Consider the following 20380-nt stretch of genomic DNA (forward strand, 5'->3'; position numbering starts at 1 on the left):
TTAAATCCACTATTAAAGCTACATACTAGCATTTTTGGCAATAATTATTGCACAACAATGGCCCAGTACAGACAGCCAGTTTGCAGTGGCCGCATGGTCCCAAGCCCTAGTGTGTGGCAGCAGTGGCAGCATCATGGTGGCCTCCCATCCATGCGGGGGCTGCCATGATGATGCAAGCACGGTGCAGCATCTGCACTCATGGCACCCGCCACACACAGCAAAAAGAACTTGCTTTCAGCAGGTTCTTTTTGCTGCAGAGGAAGGCTGCACGGTTTGGCTGCTGCGGCTCCCCTCAGGAGGAAAAACAGGTGGCTCCTTTCGGGGTGGTCGAGCCCCATTGTCACCATTTCATTGCTATTTTGCTATAAGGCACTGTTAGAGCAGCAGCCTTTTTCATTACCAAGGAAAACCCATCAGTAAACTCACAGTCATGCTGCTGTCCCATTAGTCCTCAGGTGTGAAATTTCACTACCATGGCAGTTTTCATAATGGCTGTCACAATCCTATGGCAACTATTTTCAGCCCATAGTTAAACTGTATTAGCATAAATCCAGAATTTCATTAAAATTAATCGTCATCATCATCCCCCCCCCCCCCAAAAAAATGCTGGGTAAGGCATAGGACAGGAAAATGAGGTTAAGGAGGAGTGCAGAAAAAATGTGAAGGACTTTCAATGGCAGAAAGAGCCCAGTCATGCTATTGTAGATATGTGTGATAACAAATGCTCTCCAGCTGGTATATTTGAGCTTTCTCCAACATGTAAGCCTCCAAACATCCTAATATATTTATTAATCCAGCTCTAGTTTGATGTAAGATTAGGTGCCAGCATAAACAGCTATGGCTACCAGAATAGGTAGTATGAATGACACATAGACCCATGTGGAAAGACATGGGGATGGAGGAGCTTGCTGAAAGAGCATCACCACACCCCCACATCCCTACTCTGCATTTCTGATGGAACCCAAATGCCAAAATGTCAATTCTGCCAGGATCAAACAAGACCAGAATCCCTCTTTCATCTCTTGTGTATTTCTAAATAACCTTTTCTGGCCTCTCAGTCCTAGGGACTCCAGCTGTCGGGTGTTGTAAACTCCATGAAGCATCATCAGTCAAAACCAGCCCCCTCATCTCCCAAATATCAAAACAAACTCCCGTTTGAAAACCTCAGGTTCCACTGAATGGCAATCGAGCTTTTGGTTTCCCACAGCACCTCCATGGATTGGATTTGGCTTTAAGATATAAATAGAACCACAAATTTTAGCCTGTTTGTTGTAGTTGTGCCTCCTCATGGCTTGTGACTGTGGCCTCCATACTTCAGTCTGAGTCATTCTTCCTCTATCTGTTCCTGACTGCTTTTCTAAACCTGCCTACTCTAGCCTCGTGATTTAAGCTACTCCTGCTTTCCTGCTTTCTGTGGACCATCTCTTCAGGAGAGGTACATATTTCCCGTTATCCAACCTTCAAACTCTGCTATCCCCTTTCACTTTTTTATATTTGGTTAGCTCTGTATGCTGTGTGAGAGAGTGAGTTTCTCTAGTCCAGTATGTGTGTTCTTTTACATTTCTTCCAATAAAGTCCGTGGAGTTCCCCATGCCTGGTGTCTCTATCAGTTATTACCAGTGTAACTGTGCTTACTTCCTGCAAATGTTACCCCCTCTTACAAAGCCAAGCTAAACATTCCCCAAATTAATTAAAGATAAACTGCTGGTGCCATTGGAGGCTTTACCAGCCCCACACATTTTGGGTAACAGCAATGAGAACAAGGCTTGTGTGATAATGTTCTTTATTATGAAGTTGCATGGTGAACTTCTTTAGTGAGCTGTTCATCTACAGCAGGACCTATAGCAAGAGAGCTGTGTAAGATCATAGTTTGCAAAGAAGTGCTATTTGAAGCAAGAAGAAACTCTTACAGCTTCTTTAAGGAAAATGACCCTTAAACTGTCTACTCCATGACCCACTTCATCCTTACATCATGGTCAAAGATCAACTGGTTCTCACATGCCTCAGAGCTTTCACTCTACTGTTCCTGAGTATGGAGATAGAAGTAATCTATAGGGCATTGCAATCTTGTTTGGATTGAGACCAGTAAAACAAATCCAAAATGCTCTAGCAACATTATCACCCAGAAGGCAACAGCCTGTCATGAACTGGTGTTTTGGCTCAAAATATGAGCATTTTTTTTTTTTTTTTTTTTTTTTTTTTTTGCATCAAGACGTTAAGCTATTGCCAGGGTATTGGTCCAGTTTCATAACTCTAAACACAAAATAATTATGGCTTATCTGCTAGTTCTACTAATTCTTCCTAAATTACAGGAATCAAGGAAAAGCCAGATATATCCTGGTTTCAAAATGATGAAGAAAAACAGTGGATTTCAAAACATCCTTTTAACCTCCATTTAACTCCCTGTCCTTTTTTTTTTTATTCTCTTTCTTTGGAACAGAGTAGGAAATACATTTCTGGAAAGCCCTCTGCACTAAATCTATGACTTTTGTACAGATGCTAGGAAAGTTTTTTTTTAAAATTAATTTTAATTTTTAATTACAGCTCACACAATTCCCCTCACCATTGTGGCCAGAGGCCATGCTAAATGGTGGAGTTGGGGAATTATTAAAAATGTGACTTCCCCAGTATCTGCTTTTGTGATAGCTGGAAGAAGAGGAAGGAAATGCAGAGTAACTGACCCTTCAAATTATCCCTGTACCAAGACAAACATACTTCTGTATTTATGAAGAAAACAATATATTGTTAACAGTTGATGACAGTACTGAGGCATGTCTTTCTTCAATGTAATAATCTCAAGATAAGTTGTTTCAACTTTATAGCTGACATTTTGCCAAGGATTAATCAAGTTTCTCAACTAAGACAGAGGCATTTTGGCTTATAAGATGATGTTAGGTCCCCCCCGCCCCCATTTGCTGGAAAGCAATTGGCATTAGGTACTGCATACAGATCAGGCACGGACATGTGTTTAATGTTTGCCTGGTGAAAAGTGTTCTCTGTTAGGCTTTTGAGACATTAGACCCAATACAAAACCTATGCTATGCTGCCACCTCGTGCCCACTGTGGAGAATTATCTTTCCCGTATATGATAAAATCTAAAATCTACAAAAGAGGGATACCTTTATTGGCCAAGCAAAATGCACAAAATATATCACACAAGCTTTTAAAACTCTATTGGCTGCTTTATCAGGCAACATATATTCAGGAAGTATAGAGGAGAAGAAAAGTGATAATGTTTTGAGTCAAAGGTCCATACTTTGCATCAGATGTTGCTTCTGTTGTAATTCAGTTTGTTTGGAGGCAATTCAATGCAGTAAGAAGACACGCTTCTTCTTGGCCATGTGGAGAATGAATGAGGCAAAAGAAAGTAAAATGTAAAGCCCATTAGCAGGAGTAAAGTAGACTCTCTTGGAATCAAGGACAGTGACAACTTGGATCCCAACAGACTGAATTTAACTTGAAGCCACATGACACAACATCAGGCTTTTATTTTTCTTTAGACTTTTCTGTTTCCCACCTCATCATCTACTCTCTTTTCTTGAGTGTGGCTTGTGTGTAGATGTGGGTGTTTGTATGGAATAACCACCTAGCCTGAATTAGGAAATTTTCCAATGTTCTGGTCCACCACCCAGCCATGATTTTGTAGCTGCTCCCATACTCATCCATGGACCAGCATGCTACCTTGTAGTTTACTGCATTCATTTAAATATTTAATTATTTCCCCTATTTTTAACTTTTTTCTAACCAATGCAGGAGGTTTTCAAAGACCTCAAATCTGGAGCTTACTATACATTTTGAGACCCTCTTTTGAATGTTCTCAAGTTACAGACATTTGGGGAAAGGGCTTTACTATCATTACTCTCAGGCACGGGTGATTTCTTGTTAATGGCACTTCCTACAGACTTCCCTTTCCCACTAAGCACAGCCCACCCATCCCCCTTATATCTCCCAATCCCAGAGACACTAGTTCAGGGATTTTTGTGTGTGAAATAACAGCTTTTTTTCCAGCCAGTCTTTGTAAGGTCAGCCACCTCTAAAGATGGATGCACAGCTGTGAATGTGGACTACAATTATTGCACTGCTCTGTTAGGAGACTTCAGCCTGTACAAACTTGCAGCCACCCCTTTTAGCAACTGCATGACGCAGCCCCGATCCTGCCTTTCCACAGTGGAAAAAGGAGCCTCAAAAGTGGCTCCTTTCTGCGCCGTGGAAAAGGCGTCATAGCTGCAGGTGGCACAACTTTTCTGCATCCCTTTGATGCTGTGTCATCTGGATGCAGCACCAGAGGAATGTCGTGATGCCATCTGTCATGTGGTGTGGTGAACAGAGGAGCAGAGTCAGGGCATGCATCGTGTGGATGCCACACCCCTACTCCACCACAATGCCAGCCTTAATAGCCAGTGTATACAGCCCGTTGTTTAGCTGTATGGTGGACCAGCCCATGAATTCTTGACATGTTAATGTATTTTACTTAATAATAACCGAAAATTTCTGGGTGACATACATGCCAAATAAAAACCAGTAAATAATCAGCAGAAAACACCATAAAACAGGACATCCCTATCAGAGCTGATGCCAAAAAGAAAAATAGAGTTTTGCTACATTGTATGGAGACTATCTATAGAAAACCTCCATGTCTGTTTTCCCCTGAACAGAAGGTGGGCAACAGAAACAGTAAAAGAAGAAGGTCCAGAACTAGTGTGCTTACTTTAACTCTTCTTGCACTTTGGTGTAGCTACATTTCTAAATCAACTTAGAATAAATCTTGCCAAGAAAACCCTATGATAGGGTCACCATAATCTAGAGTTGTCTTCACCACCACAATAACAAAGAGAACTGCAGGACTAATCATCACAGAGCTGAAAACCATGATATGCAAAGCTGAGAACCCAAATGTTCTTTTAAGCCTAAGAAGGAAAAGAATTTCCTAGACCAAAAGACATCAAAATCAGAAGCAGGTAATGTCTGTCATGTCAGTTGGGTGGTGAATTCCCCTTAGATTTTAGTCCAAACAGCTGAATCCATTTAGACAATGGGCACAGAACTCTGGATAGCTCCTTTATAACCTAGAATGGATACAGCTCTCCAATGACATGGGAGCTATCAGCTGCCACTACATGTGAAAAGTCAATTCACTTTGTTGCCATGCATCTCAGATTGTGGGGAGCACTTGGCAATATTGATGACCTCTGATAATGCATGATAGCAGGAAGCATTAATTTGGCTTGGCAAGATCAGACCCTTTATGCTCCCAGCTCAGCTAGCAGGAGATTACTCATGACGTTTCCCCCCTCTGCTAACAAGAAGAGGCAATCTTGCTATGGCCTTTTCATTGGATGCTAAATAATCATGTTCTCCAATATGGCTCTTGGGTGCAAACCTTCCCTGCCCTAGGCTGACGTTAATCTTAATTTTCAATAGTGACAAGCTCCTGTAGCCCTTTCTATGCTTGCCTCTGCCTTAAAAAAAAAGATTAACAATTTATGAAATCATAGTCTCGTCCCTCTGCTACATCAACATAATAGTACTTAAAATGATTCATACACAAGTCAACTTGGTGGGGGTTTAATAGACTGCTGAGCTGAAAGCTGCTAGAAGCCATTGTGATCCTGCAGTGTACAAGAACAAAGCTGGAAAAAACCAAAGGCACTTGCTGAGCTCTGTGGTACTGGATTGTTCTGTGGAAGTCAGGGACATCTGTTCTCTTCTGTGGGTTTATGATGCCATAGGGAAGGCATTCCTTGAAGGATGTGCTTCAAAGGCACATTTGAAAATTATGTTATCAAAATATAATAAATGGGCACTACACAGGAAAAAAGAAGGAAAGGGTGATATAAATGAAAGTATGACGAAGCTAGCACAGGATACATTTTGTTCTGGCTTCCCTGTGATTATCACAAATCATGCTTTCTGTGGCATGCAGAATTACTGAACACTAAAGCTGCATCCACACGGCACAAATAACCCAGCCTGATACCACTCTAACTGCCATGGCTCAATGCTATGGGATTCTGGGAACTGTAGTTTTTTGTGGCACTAGAGCAAAGCTGGTAGCTTTGGTGTCACAACAAACTACAAATCCCAGAATTCATCAGCATTGAGCCATGGCAGTTTTAATAAATATATTTATTTTCTTCAATGATTAAAAACACAAAGATGCAGACAATACATGCATATATATTCCATAGCATTGAACCATGGCAGTTAAAATGGTGTCAAACCAGATTATTTCTGCAGTGTGAATGCAGCCTCACATAACAGTAGCCCTTTGGTAACATACGTAGGCAAGGGATACTGGTTGTTATATTCATCATATTAGATCAGGGGTAGGCAATCTTTTTGAGCCAGGGGCTGGGTTGCTGTCCCTCACAACTGGGGGGCCGAAGCCAAAAAACAAATAATTAAATATATAAATAAACCAGGACAAATGTAGGACAAAATTTTCAAATGGAAGACACTTTTAAAAAAAAAAATGGAGGACACGCGAAAAAATTTGCTGATTTTTTAAAAAATGTTAATAAAAATGCATGTTTCTGAGGCTTCTATAGACAATTGCCCCCCAAAGGCCCCGGCGGCAATCGGCGGCAGGACCGGGCTGGGGCCGGTCCCAAGGCCTTGCCGGGCCGCATTCGGCCCGCGGGCCGCAGGTTGCCTACCCCTGTATTAGATTAAGGCAAATGTGATGTTGGAAATAATTTAGGTGAGCCCACCGATTATGCCTCTCATTGAGCAAGTCCCAAATACTGTCGCTTGACTGCAGACCAGGGCTGATTAACTGGGATGTCTACAGGGGACAAATCAATCCCATGTTGCAAAATTATGTTCCAAGTCTATCGTAAACATTGTATCTCCTTATACTGTATGAGCCTAGCCACATTTTAAAATTATTGGGTAGGGCTTGCTCTTGGTTCCACCACTATCACAGGCATACTTGGCATGACAAAGGACTAAAATAAAATGAACAGGGGTGGGGAAAAATACTGTATGTGTGAAAAATCATCCCACCCAACACACACACACACACACACACACACACACACACACACACACCAGAGGGCTTCCAGAAGACCTTGCCGTCTGGCCTGTGGTCCCAGGAAATGCCAGAAGTGCTAGCCTGGCTCTCCAAAGTAGGACATCTTTGGGCTGGCTCTGAAAAGCCACACTAGCTTCTTTTCTGCTGCAGCAATGACAACAATGAAGAGATGCAGCAAGGCAACAATGAAAAGAAATGGCCCCACTTGCAGTTAGCAATCCAGAACCATCCAGACAACAAATACCTTGTTTTAAAGGGATTTTTGGAGGCAGACACTATGGTCAGAGTGTCCTGGAAGGTCATCCACACCATGGCATGGTACTTGCCCCACAACACTTGACTCTTAGGAAAAATCAAAGCCATGCTTGAGAGCTTGGGGGCTGAGGGGCTTTTGTTCAGTACTGTTCTCCCCAGAATTCAACTTCTCTCTTTCGTTCTCAAGGCAAGCTGCAGCTAGGTGGGGGTGACAATGATGTGGGAAATGCTTAGGAAAAGTTTGGGCCATCACTTGATGTTAGGATGGACTGAGAATATATCTTGATGTAGGTGTGGAAAATCCACAGTTAGAACACTATGTACTATCTAATTTAGTCGTCCTAGAAGTGGTGGCTTCTATTGACTAGTGGAGGAAAGGACATGTTATACAAATACTTGGTAATATTACCTAAAGTGCCTCCTATATTTCAGTATACCAGTTATAAATGACCTCCAGTTTTGCTAATGTAAATCTCTGTCCCTCTTTTTGCTAATCTCTTTCTCTAAACACAAAGAAAAAATAATTCGTTTTCTGTTTTGAGAGGAGAAAAAAGCTATTGCTTGTTCATCCACAACCTAACATCATTACCCACTAGATATAATCTAACACCATTCCCTTGTGGTCAGATAAGGTGGTTATTGTAGTCTCATTGCTAGTAGTGGCTTACTTTGTGGCAAATCTGTTCTAGGTTTCAGTTTGAACCTTAAAGAAGCTACCCCAATTTGCTGAAGCATTTTTCCAGAATAAGTTCATCCTTCTGGATATCTCTCTTAAAAATCAGACTAAAACCCACATTACCTCACTGACATAGAACTCACCCTCCATGAGGTGGGCAACAGATTACCCAGCCTTGGTCTAACTTGATTTAAATCTACATAATGGTTCCAAAATGTGTACAGAACTAGTATGGTACAGTGGTCTGAATGTTAGACTAGGAGACCTGGGTTTGAATCCTTGCTCAGCTATGGAAACCACTGGTTGACCTTGGGCAAATCATGCTCTTTCAGCCTCAGAAAGGGACAATGGCAAACCTCTTCTGAATAAATCTTGCCAAGAAAACCCTATGATAGGTTTACCATAACTTGATTACAACTTGAAAGCATATAACATCTAACAAAAATGGTTCCAAGTGACCTTTGTCACTACCCAATTATAGCAAAATGATAGCGCTGTAACTGCCATGGCTGCTTTGTATGGAATCCTATGATCTACAATTTGATGAGGCACTTGAGCTCTCTGGCAGAAATTCTACACTGCAAGTGTCAGGATCCCATAGGGTGAAACCAAGACTCTTAATGTGCAGTCATAGTGCTATAATTGTGTAGCATGACAGGAGCCTAACTTAAGAAAATCACTTAATAAAAACTTAATAAGTTGTATCATGCCCAAGAAATGTCTTTTCCTCTGTTCCACAAACTTATTTAACTTATATTTTATGTTTATATTTAACGTTTATACAACTAGAAATAGAATTCTGATGAACTCAAACATTTTCCTCACTAGTGGTAGAATTCAAAGATATAGCCATGCTAGTCTGTAGAATCAGTACAGAGAGATATTGTAGCACCTTTGAGACTAACTGAAAGAAAAAACTTGGCAGCATGAGCTTTCATAGATTTCAGTCACTTCCTCAGATGCATTTTCCTCACTACGTTGTGTGTTTTTGGTTTCTCCTAGATACAGTATCATATTGCAGTTGTGGTATACTGTTTTGGGTGCTCCGTTTCCAAAAACATAGTGAGATGGGGAAAAGGACAGAACAGGGAAATGAAAATAAATGGTTTCCTGTGAGGAAAGGTAAAGTACACTCTGTATATATGTATGTATATTTGTATATATGATTCATGCTCTGGTGGGGGAGCTATACACTTCAAAACAATATGCAATAATTTGAAGTTCTATATAAAAGTATGGTGCAATAAGATTATATAGCCAAGCTCTGGATCTGTTATGCAACAGACTTAGGAATTTTAATTATTGGCATAAACTCCACATAGCTACCAGTTTCATTCTTATTGTTGGCAAAACACTAGAGGGCACTGCAGCTTTCTTTTCCTTCCATGGCCCTTACAAACATTGCTTTTCCAATCCCAGAGGAGCCAGGGTTTTTCTTCAAATATTAGAAATTGATTGATGACAGTTTGGAAAATGTAATGTAGGTACAAACAGAACTGTGGCACTATTTCAAGGGAGGAGAACGTTTGCTTCCCCCATAGCCAAATCAAGCCCTCAAAGAGGCAGGATCAAACTTGCCAGTGGCTAAGTATAGATCCTTCCACAAAGCACCATGCTTTTTAGAATTCTCACTGATCGGTGTCCCCTGAGAGCTAAGATAGAAAGAATATTCAAATATTCAAAAATGGATTTCACAGGTGCCAGGAAACCCTGAATCCTGGAAGAGGAAGAATCTGCCGTACATGACTTATTCTATTCATAATAATAATGATGATAATAATAATACATGTATAGTGTGGGGTTTTTCATGTATTTTCTCTGCAGAAAAAGATGTTTTAGCATCCCGTTAATTAATTACAATGTTGTAAGCCTGACTTGCAACATCATAATTATTTCAATTCACTTTTACAGTCAGGGCCCAATCACAACTACTGAAAGTGTCCCGCAAAACCTACATTTGAAACCCCAGAAACCTTTTGCAACAGCTAGGTGCTCTGTGGTCACAATTATGCTGGCTATATGCCATAATAAATGAAATGAATGAAGTCACAACAAGGCACTCAGCCACCATGTGGGGGATGCTAGGTATCTCATTTTCAATCTCCAAGGGAGCGACTCATGCCAGTAGCAGTGCCAGGCATCACAGCAGAAGGTGCATATAGACACCTGACCTGCATCACTCAGAAGAGCTGAAGTGATGGGGCAATTTGGGGCAGCTTTCGGGCCAGAATACTCCAGGAGCAGCCTGGAGAATTCTGGCCAGCGTGGACTTGTCCTGTGTCTCTCAGTGCAGCATCTTGGTGGACATTTTGCATGGAATAAGTGTCCAAAAACAGCATATTTTTTTATTTCCAAATTTTATTAGACATTTTAAAAGAAAAAAGTACATTACAATCTTATTCACCTTAATTAAAATACATTCCACTACATCCTGTAAAATATTTTTCTTCAATTCTTAATAAAGTTGGTTACTTCCTAGATTACTGACTTATCTCGTTCGTTCATTATTATCTTAATTATTTCAACTGAACTCTACATAAACCTATTTCCCTTATTAAATCCTGTATAAAAAAGAAATATCTTATTCAAACATCCTAATACATTAGCGTAAGGATAAGTTAATAATAACAGGGAAAAGTAGAAAACAAAAACAGCATCTTTTTAAAGACTTTTTCACAGCAAGGAGAAAAGTGCATTATTTGTACTCGTCTGTGAGACAAAAACAACAACCCATACAACAGTTTATATCCCTTGCTGAGAGTGGATTGCTCTCCTTGCTTCTTCCCGGCATGGGGCAGTATGAGAAAACCAGACACCTCCAGCAGAAGCCCTTTTCCATTCCAAAATTGCAGTCAGTTCAAATCTGCATTGGTGTGAAATGCTACTCCAGTTGGCCATTGAATTGCCCGTTACAAACAAACCACAATTCCCATGATCCTTTGCTGCAACTTTCCTTCCTGTACTTCCCTGGCTGCCAAGAGGAAAGCCGCCATTTTCAGAGGCATTAGAAAAGGGGGGGGGGGAGTAAAAATGAGGAGCCTAAGCCTGTCTCCTCCTTATTTCTATCTACTTGTCACTCAGGGTGGGGGGGATCCTTGGTCCGGAACTGTAAAATCTAAATGCCTCCCTGCGCACATGCAAACATGCTAATTCACAAGGACTGATCTGATGAATTCATTCCCATTGGCATTGCTTTCTCTTTCAGATGGAAGCTGTGTTCTGCATTGCATGTGATGAGCTAGTGCATAATTTTATGCATTTCGAATTGGCCCCACTCTATTTTTTTTTCGGGATTTGGGTTCCTTCCCCTGTGTGAAAAAGTCTGTAGAGTTGGAAATGGTCCCCTGGCTCAGTGCAGGAGCTCCAACTAAAGGAACCTCAGCAGTTAGCTCTTCAGCCTCTTTTTGAAGACATCAGGAGATGGAGACCCACACCACCTCTCTATGGGCAATTGATTCCATTGCCAAACTGTTCTCACTTTCAAGAACTTCCTTCTAATGTTCAATCAAAATCTACTTTCCTGCAACTTAAAACCATTAGATCTAGTTCTACTGTCTGGGGAGCAGAGAACAAGTCTGCCCCCTCTTCTCTCTGACAGCCCTTGAGGTATTTAAAAAGTGCAACCATGTCACTGCTCACTCTTTTCTTCACCAAGCTGAACATGCCTAGCTCCTTCAACTTTCCTCATATTTTTTTTTCTGCATGCATTTTATCATTTTTGCTGCCCTTCTCTGAGTCTGCTTCAACATGTCTATATCCTTTTTAAAATGAGAAACTCAGAACTGAACACAGTACTCCAGAGAAGGACTGGTCACTAGAGAATATAGGAGGACTCTTACTTTTTCCACAAATGGGGAAATGATGGTGGGAGGGGAGACATCCAGCAGCCTCCTATTGGAAACTCTAAGGAACTCATAGGAGAATCAGTAGATCACTTTCTCTGATCCTTTCCCACATGGATTTCCTTTCTGTAGAAGAATACTACTGGGGGCTGTAGTTTTCTTTTTCTTCTTTCTTCATTACCAATGAATACTGCTTTTTAAAAACCTACATGAGAAAGGAGCAGAGGACACGATCTGGCAGCATAGACTGGGTGGAGATTGGTTTACAGGGCCCTACCACCACATCTCCCCTCAAAGTGCTTCTATGATACAACACAGTTATTGTGCTATATTCCACTTTAATTGTCATGAGAACATCCCATGGAATCTTGAAGATTCTCCAACATTTGAACTCTGGTCAAAATGGAACTGAGCTGAAATTCATAGCCATTCGTAATCCTATCTTACTTTTATTTTTTACCTTGCAGATTTAATTTGCTTTTCATCACACAATATTAATTTAGCTTTATAGAGGCTTTTGTGATATCCTTAAGGCAAGAGTAGAAATCACGACAATGTTGGGCTCAGAGCAGGACATAATTCATTCTTCTAATAGGGTAGGCTGGTAATTAGTTTATACAGCAAGCTGCAGCAATGTTACTTTCTTGTCTGTCACCAACAGGGCTGTAATTCACTACTTTTCGGTGTGACATAATTGGGTTTCTACTTAGTACTATTTACTGGATGTCTTCTGACTCAACTTGAAGAATGGGAAGAAACAGAGAAAGGGTCCTTTGAGTGGTTACTCCATCTTTTTTGTGGGGTAATGTGCAATTTAAAAAGAGTTATGTTGGACATTCAGATTAGTTGAAGTTTTTTTTTTAAAGGGAAAAAAGCTAGGCTGCCTTTTCTGACTTCTTCCATTTTGCCCAATTAGAGAGGCTGTTGCTGCCAGCAGAAACAGAAATGAAATCCATATAAGTGACTTGGATGAAAGAACAGAGGGCATGCTCATCAAATTTGCAGATGACAACAAATTAGGAGGAGCAGCTAATACCCCAGAGGAAAGCATCAAAATTCAAAATTATCTGAATAGATTAGAAACCTGGGTCAAAACTAAAAAAAAATATGATTTTCAACATGGGAGAATGTAACGTACTATATTTGAGGCAAAAAAATAAAAAAATAATGAAATGCATAGACACCTGACTTAACAAAATGACATGTGAAAGGTATCTAGAAGTCCTAGTAGACCATAAATTGAACATCAGTCAACAGTGTGATGCAGGAGCTAAAAAAGCCAATGCGATTCTAGGCTGCATCAATAGAAGTATAGTGTCTAGATCAAAGGAAGTAATAGTGCCACTCTATTCCACTTTGGTCAGACCTCACCTGGAATACTGTGTCCAGGTCTGGGCACCACAATTCAAAACGGATGTTGACAAGCTGGAGTGTGTTGTCCAAAGGAGGGTGACAAAAATGAGGAAGGGTCTGGAATTTATGCCCTATGAGGAGCGACTTAAGGAGCTGAATATGTTTAGCCTGGAGAACAGACTGTCAAGAGGTAATATGATAGCCCTGTTTAAATATTTGAAGGGATGTCTGGAGGCTGGAGCAAGCTTGTTTTCTGCTGCTCCAGGGACTAGGACCCAGAGCAATGGATTCAAACTACAGGAAAAGAGATTCCACCTGACCACTAGGAGGACCTTCCTGACAGCTGTTTGACAGTGGAGTCTCCCTCTTTGGAGGGCTTTAAGCAGAGGCTGGATGGCCATCTGTTGGGGGTACTTTGATTGTGAGTTCCTGCATGACAGGGGGTTGAACTGGATGGCCCTTGTGATTTCTTCCAACTCTATGATTCTATGATTGTAAGTACATGGGGGAGGAGGGGAGGCTGCTAGGCTGGGTTGGCTACTCAAAATAATAAAACTCTAAAAATGCAATAGCAACTGCATGATTTTTGTTAAAAACAAAGTTCCATTTTATATGGGATTGTGTGAAGGGATTGCTGTAGTCCAGGGGTAGGCAACCTTTTTGAACCGGGGGCCGGGTTGCTGTCCCTCAGACAACTGGGGGGCTGAAGCCGGGGTGTGTGTGTGTGGAGCTTCCACCCTCCGGGGGCGGAGCCGCACATGGGGGGTGGAGCTTCCACCCTCTGGGGCGGAGCCGCATGCCAGGATGGAGCTTCCACTATCTGGGGCGGAGCCACATGTCAGGGGCGGAGTTTTCACCCTCCGGGGGCGGAGCCGCATAATAATAACAATATTTGCAAGAAGCTACTAGGCAATGTAGGAAACACAGGAAAAATGCATGCCACTGTCTCAACCCAGAAAAGAGCAAGCAAGTCCATGTGGGGGGATTTTGCAAAGAGAACACCAAAGGATAACAACAATAATAATAGCAATATTTGCAAGAATGGAAGCGACTAGGCAAGGCCACAAAACATCAAAAATGCATGCCATTGTCTCAACCCAGAAAAGAGCAAGCAAGTCCATGTGGGGGGATTTTGCAAAGAGAATACCAAAGGATAACAACAATAATAATAGCAATATTTGCAACATGGAAGTAACTAGGCAAGGCCACAAAGCAGCAAAAAATGCATGCCACTGTCTCAAACCACTTTCTTTCTCTCTCTCCCTTCCTCCTTCTCACTCCCACCCTCCCACCCTCTCTCTCTCTCTCTTCTCCCCTCCCTCCCTCTCTCTCCTCTCCCTTCCACCCTTTCTCTCTATCCTCTCCCCCCCACCCTTCTCTCTCGCGCCTCCGCCCCTCCCTCCGCTCTTTCCTCTCCCTACTCCACCCTCCACCCTCTCCTCCTCCCCTCCCTCCCTCCTTCTCTCCCTCCCTCCCAACCCTCTCTCTCCCTACCCCTCCCTCCCTCCCCTCTCTCTGCCCTCTCCTCTCTCCTCCCCTCCGCCTTCCCCCCAGCCCTCAGTTATAGGAGGGAAGAGGGAGGGCGGAGCCAGGAGGGAGGTGGGCGGCGCCATTGGAAGGCCCGTGCGGGCTTGCCGGAGCCCGTTCAGGGCTCCAGCGTCGCCAGCGCGGCCTCCCAGAAGCCCGGTGTGGCTGTGTGGAGCCCCGTTTCTGGGCTCCGGTGCGCAGCGGGCCTCCTAATGGGCGCCGCCATTTTGAAGGACAAAATGGCGGCCGGAAGCGGTCGAAATCGGCGGCGATTTCGGCGGCAGGAGGGAACGGGGCCGGGGAAAAGGCGGCCCCGGGCTGCAATCCCGTCCCCACAGCACGGAGTTGCCGACCCCTGCTGTAGTCCATGTCAAGGAAAAAGCCACATGGGTTATACAGTAAGAGAAATAAAACTTGTATGTGAGAGTCAGAGTGACTCAGCAGAAGCCAATTGAGAACCACACAGGTGTGAATGGTAAGACAATTAACTGGTCCTGAATGCCAAGGACAAGAAATGCATAGTGGATAATTGAACACACCTGACAATTGTTAAGTGGTCAAGGCTGAGATGATGAAATCATTAATTGTGGGATGAACAAGGAGAACCAATGGGAATGTTGTACACGTCTACTGGGTGGAAACAGAAAACAGTAGGTGGTGCCATGATTTGGCTATAATAATGACTGTAGATCCCAATGCATTTTGTGGGTTGTAGTAGTGGATTGTAGTTGTGAGTAGAGTGGATTGGAGAGTGAGGAGTTGAGTATTGTTTGGAGCTGTGTATATAGTAGAATAAAGTAGATCTTTTATATAAGACTGCTGAGTTGTCTGGTGTCTTGGGTGAAGCTACAAGAACCAGCAGGACCCTGTTGAAGAAGGGTGAAGACTTCTGTGGAAGCAAGAGTGAGAAGGCTTGGAGAGTTTGTCGGGGTCTTCAGCCAGTTCTCTGCAACTCTTGCAAAGATACAACAACTGGCCAAAACTGGTCAGCGTGGTGCACAACCAGGTGGTGAGTTCCAGGCCAGGTGAAGAGCCACAACTCCCATCATCCCTGACAGTCCAAGGCATCTGGAAGGCAAGAAAGAGGTAGGGAAAGATTGCTTTACAATGAATGTCTTTATTATCCCCCCCCATTTTTCCAAAGTGCAATATTTGAGCTGGCCACTTGGGGGAACCAGAATGCGCTTTCCTGTAGTTTTCAATGGCAAAAAGGCAATATGTTAGTGACAAGTACTCCATGAGCTATATTTTTGGATTGCAGTAACAACAATCATCATCATCATCATCATCATCAACATCATCATCATCATCATCATCATCATCATCATCATCATCATCATCCTGCTTTCACCCCTAAACTGGGACTCAAAATAGCCCATTATTTGAAAGAACAACACAATTAGAAACATATAAAGTGAGCATTAAAGTAGAATTAAACTATTACAATATTAAACCATATCACCCATGAAAAGATCAAAATCCACTTTAAAAAGATAAAAACTCTTTAAAACAGTACAATTAAAACAGTATAGCACCCACTAGCTTGTTCTATAAAACCTTTCTGTGTTGAAAGCCTGTCTGAATGAAAAGGTTATAGCCTGCCGACAGAAAGACAACAAGGAGGAGGCCATTGTGGTCTCCTGGGAAAGGAATTCTGGAGTCTAAGGACAGCTACTGAAAAAGCCTTCTTTCATATCCCCATCAACCATGCTTACAATGGTGATGAGACTGAGAGAAGGTCCTCCCATGATATTCTCAGAGCTTGTGCTGGCTCATATAGTATCCTGTTGAATGATCAGGGTAATAAATACAGAACCTTATCCATTCCTTTTTCGGCTGGGTTCAAGTTAGATTGGGGCCACGATGTGTATTTTCCACAGCCCCAATCTGTCTTTGGAACGGAGAGTTTTAAGCTGTCTGTTTGCCCCCTATGACTCTGGAGACTAGGATTCAGTTCCCAGCTCAGCCATGAAACTCACTAGGTGACCTTTCCTTAACACTGAAAGGTTTTAAAGAACAGGCCTAGTGAGTTCTATACTGTTTTTTTAAAGTCAGGAAAAGTCAATGAAAAAATCTTACCAAGAAAGCCACATGATAGGTTTGTCTTATGGTTATCATAAATCAAAATGACTTGAAGGTACACAAGAAAAGGTATTAGTAGTAGTAGTTCTAATTGGGCTTCAGCTCCCCAGGCTTCTTACAATTAGTTATGCTAAATATAGTTGCTGAGCGCTACAACCCTAGAACATCTGAAAAGCTCATGATTTCCAACTCTGCTCTAAGGAAGATCTAGATGATCCACTGACCCTGAGAAGGTTTTGGACTCCCATAAGTTTCCATCAGAATGGACAAGACCGGGGAATTGGGAATGGTAGTTTAAAGCATTTTAAGGACACCTTCCCCCTGCTGTAAGTTCTGCTTCCCATAGTGGCAAGAGGAGCTGATGGCTGTTTGAGGAAAATGCCTCATTTTGAAGGAATTTAACTTTCAAAACATTTCAGTCCCTTTGAAATCACCAGGGAAAATGTCCCTTGATTCAGAATGCTTGGAAGCCTTTTGGGAGACAGTAAATATTTCTCTAACTTAAACTGGCACGGACATTGTTTTCTACAGATGTCTTAAAGCAGCATGAGGAAAAGACTTGGGATATGTCAAGGAATTCTTTTGCAATCCTCACAGATGTCAGTAGCAGTTCATAGTTAGACAGAGAAAAGAGTTAGAGAAAATGAACCCAAACAAGCAGCATCAGAAACACAAATGTCTTTTAACCCTTTGAAATGGCATACATTGACTGTAATTAATTTTTTTGAAGTTAACTGAAATAATTACCAACCAGGGCTGTCTCTAGCAATTGACAGAGTTAGGCAGCAGCCTCAGGATAAGACCTTATTGGATGGTGGCATGGAGCTCCACCAGCATATTATGGTCAAGGATAGTGCAGACAAGTCCCTTTTTCAGCAGCTAGAAATGGCCTGAATAGAGATAATTTTAGCAATTTTCTTCCTGCTGTGAAGAAAAGTTTCAAAAATCATGCAATTTTTGTACCTTATTCACAATTCTGGATTTCTGTGCAAAATATGTTTGAAGTTGTTTTGCACAACTTCAAAAGATTAATTCCTGCAGCGAAAAATCTTTTTTCCTGTGCAGTAAATGCTGTTTTCTGTGAAACTCACCCACATGCTAATTTGTCCTTAATTACAGCATTTTAGATTCTTATCAGTCCAAGTGTCTTCTCATCAGTGTTTCTCAGCACTCTACAAACATGTATTTTATTTTTTTTAAAATAACATTTTTGAATATTCTTTCCATCCTTAGACCTGGGTGCATTCCTGCGCCAATCAATGGCTGCCTGAGTCAGGCTGGTGTTGCATCAAGCACTGACTGACTGACTGCTGCTTCTTAGCCGGAGAAAAAGCACTGCAACAAGGAGATACTGGGTACCTCCTTGAACAACATCTGAAAGATACTTGTACTAGCATAGTTGTATACTACAAGAAGAGCATTCTCACCTCAATAAACAAATGTGGGGCGTCACGAAGAGACACCAAGTTCCCATTCTCCCTAATGGCAGTGTGGCTGTGTGACTGCTCTGCCATTAAGGACAATGGGACTTGAGCATCTGTGGATTTTGATATCCATGGGGGGTGGGTGGGTGCAGAATGGATCCCCCATGGACCGAGGGCCCACGGTATATTAGTATAGTACTTGTATTGCCAAAAGTACTATAGTAGTTTACACAGGGAGTAACCGCTTTTACTACCTGTGGCTTTTCAGCTACAGGTGCCAAAATGACTTGGCCATGCCATGGGTTTGAAGGAGAGGTCTGATTTGCTGCTGTGCCTTATGAAGTAAAACATTTTGGACTAGATCTACTATGAGTTTATATCTCTGGAAAGTTGAGTTTAATGGGTTTTCACTTTTTGTCTGTCTCTGATGCTGCTGCTCAAAAGTGGGCTCATTTTGCTATTGCCCCCTGAAGCTTCCGTAAACGCCAAGCAAAATGCCAACTGTGTTACATACTTCTGTTGCTGTTTCCTAAGACTCCTTAGCTGATTTGTCTCCCCTGTGTATGCTACAGAGTGCAGTTATTCTTTGGTTATACATTGCAAATGTCAGGAAAGGGATGGAAGCCCATGCACTATACTCCAGGAGTTCTCAGCTTGCTTCCTGTTACCCATGTAGCAGTTGCCATGGCAAATGTTAAGCACATGTTACTGATGGCAACACAAAATCCACGATACAGAGCACTTATACATCAGGTTAAGCCAAGTGTTTCCTGTATTCAGCAATACTGCTGCAATTTGCTATCTATGGAAGCAGCTGCCCTGCTCTTCATTTTACATAGTTATTTGTTGAGGATATGACGTTGATTTTAAAATTAGTGTTCCTTTTTTAAAGCACTGAACAAGGGCATCTTTATATATCACCAAATATGTTTTCGAGGAGGGTTCCATAACAAATAATATACACAACACATAATATAGAGAACACATAAAATGTTACCTTTTTGCAATAATGATGTACTTCCTTTCCTTCCCATTTGCTGATGACAAACCATGCTGAGCAAAATGCTAAAAAATGAAGGCCAGGATCCTATATGACAGTTATAAATTCATAACCTAGAATTATACACTCATGTCTGCTACATATTCACAATCTCTATGTTGTCCCAACTGGGGACGCAGTGGTTTTGAGGTTAAGACATGGATACTGATGACTACAAGGTCACCAGGTTGGCAGTTTGAGACCTAAGTGCCATGTAATGGAGCGAGCACCCATCACTAGTCCCAGCTTTTGCCAACCAAGCAGTTTGAAACATGTAAAAGTGCAAGTAGATAAATAGATGCCACTTTGGTGGGAAGGCAACAGTGTTCTGCATACTCCGGCATTTAGTCATGCTGGCCACATGACCATGGAATTGTCTTTGACAATGCTAGCTCCCTCAGCTTAGCAATGGATATGAGCAATGCCCCCTACAGTTGGACATGACTTGACAACAAAGGGGACACCTTTACCTTTACTTTTAGTTTGGGAGCTATGTAACAAACATGAAAATCCTCCAATTTCCCGCTGCTGCTGTTCCCTGGATCTGGCTGACTGACAGTCCTACTCATCCCACAAAAGTGACTTACAATACAAGGGAATTGTGGCAGAGTCCTGTTTCAGCTGCTTCCCAATTGAAATGGGAACAAACCTTCATTGATCTCAGTGGTTGCTGCCCAGTAAGTGGGGATTTAGGTGGGAAGAGGCCAATAGTCATTGTGTAGCACTGTAACTACAGTGCTTACACAGCTGTAACAGCCATGCATAATTCTGGCGGAAACTTTTAAAGACAACAGCCAGTAAAACCAAACAAATATCTCATTCAATCAGTCTGGAAGAGCCCAATGTTAGTCATATAACTCTGTCCTTAAAGTTCAGGACTTTAAAAAAAATCAGAGTATTAAGAGAAAATACTTTGAAGGAGAGCTGCTAAACTGGAGTTTAAGCATACTTCAGTGGCATATTATTTATGAAGGAAGATCTATACTCTTTGGCCAATAACAATTCAAGTTCTGTTAGATGGATAACAGTCAGTCATAGCTTAGGAAAATATTTGCTGGACCTTCATTGGGGAAAGCTTTATTTAAAGAGATTTCAAGCAATTTCCCCTACATATAGGTTAATGGTTAGCACTCACATTTCTGTAACTAG

This window comes from Sceloporus undulatus, chromosome 3 (genome assembly GCF_019175285.1).
Source record: "Sceloporus undulatus isolate JIND9_A2432 ecotype Alabama chromosome 3, SceUnd_v1.1, whole genome shotgun sequence".
Lineage (NCBI taxonomy): Eukaryota > Metazoa > Chordata > Lepidosauria > Squamata > Phrynosomatidae > Sceloporus > Sceloporus undulatus.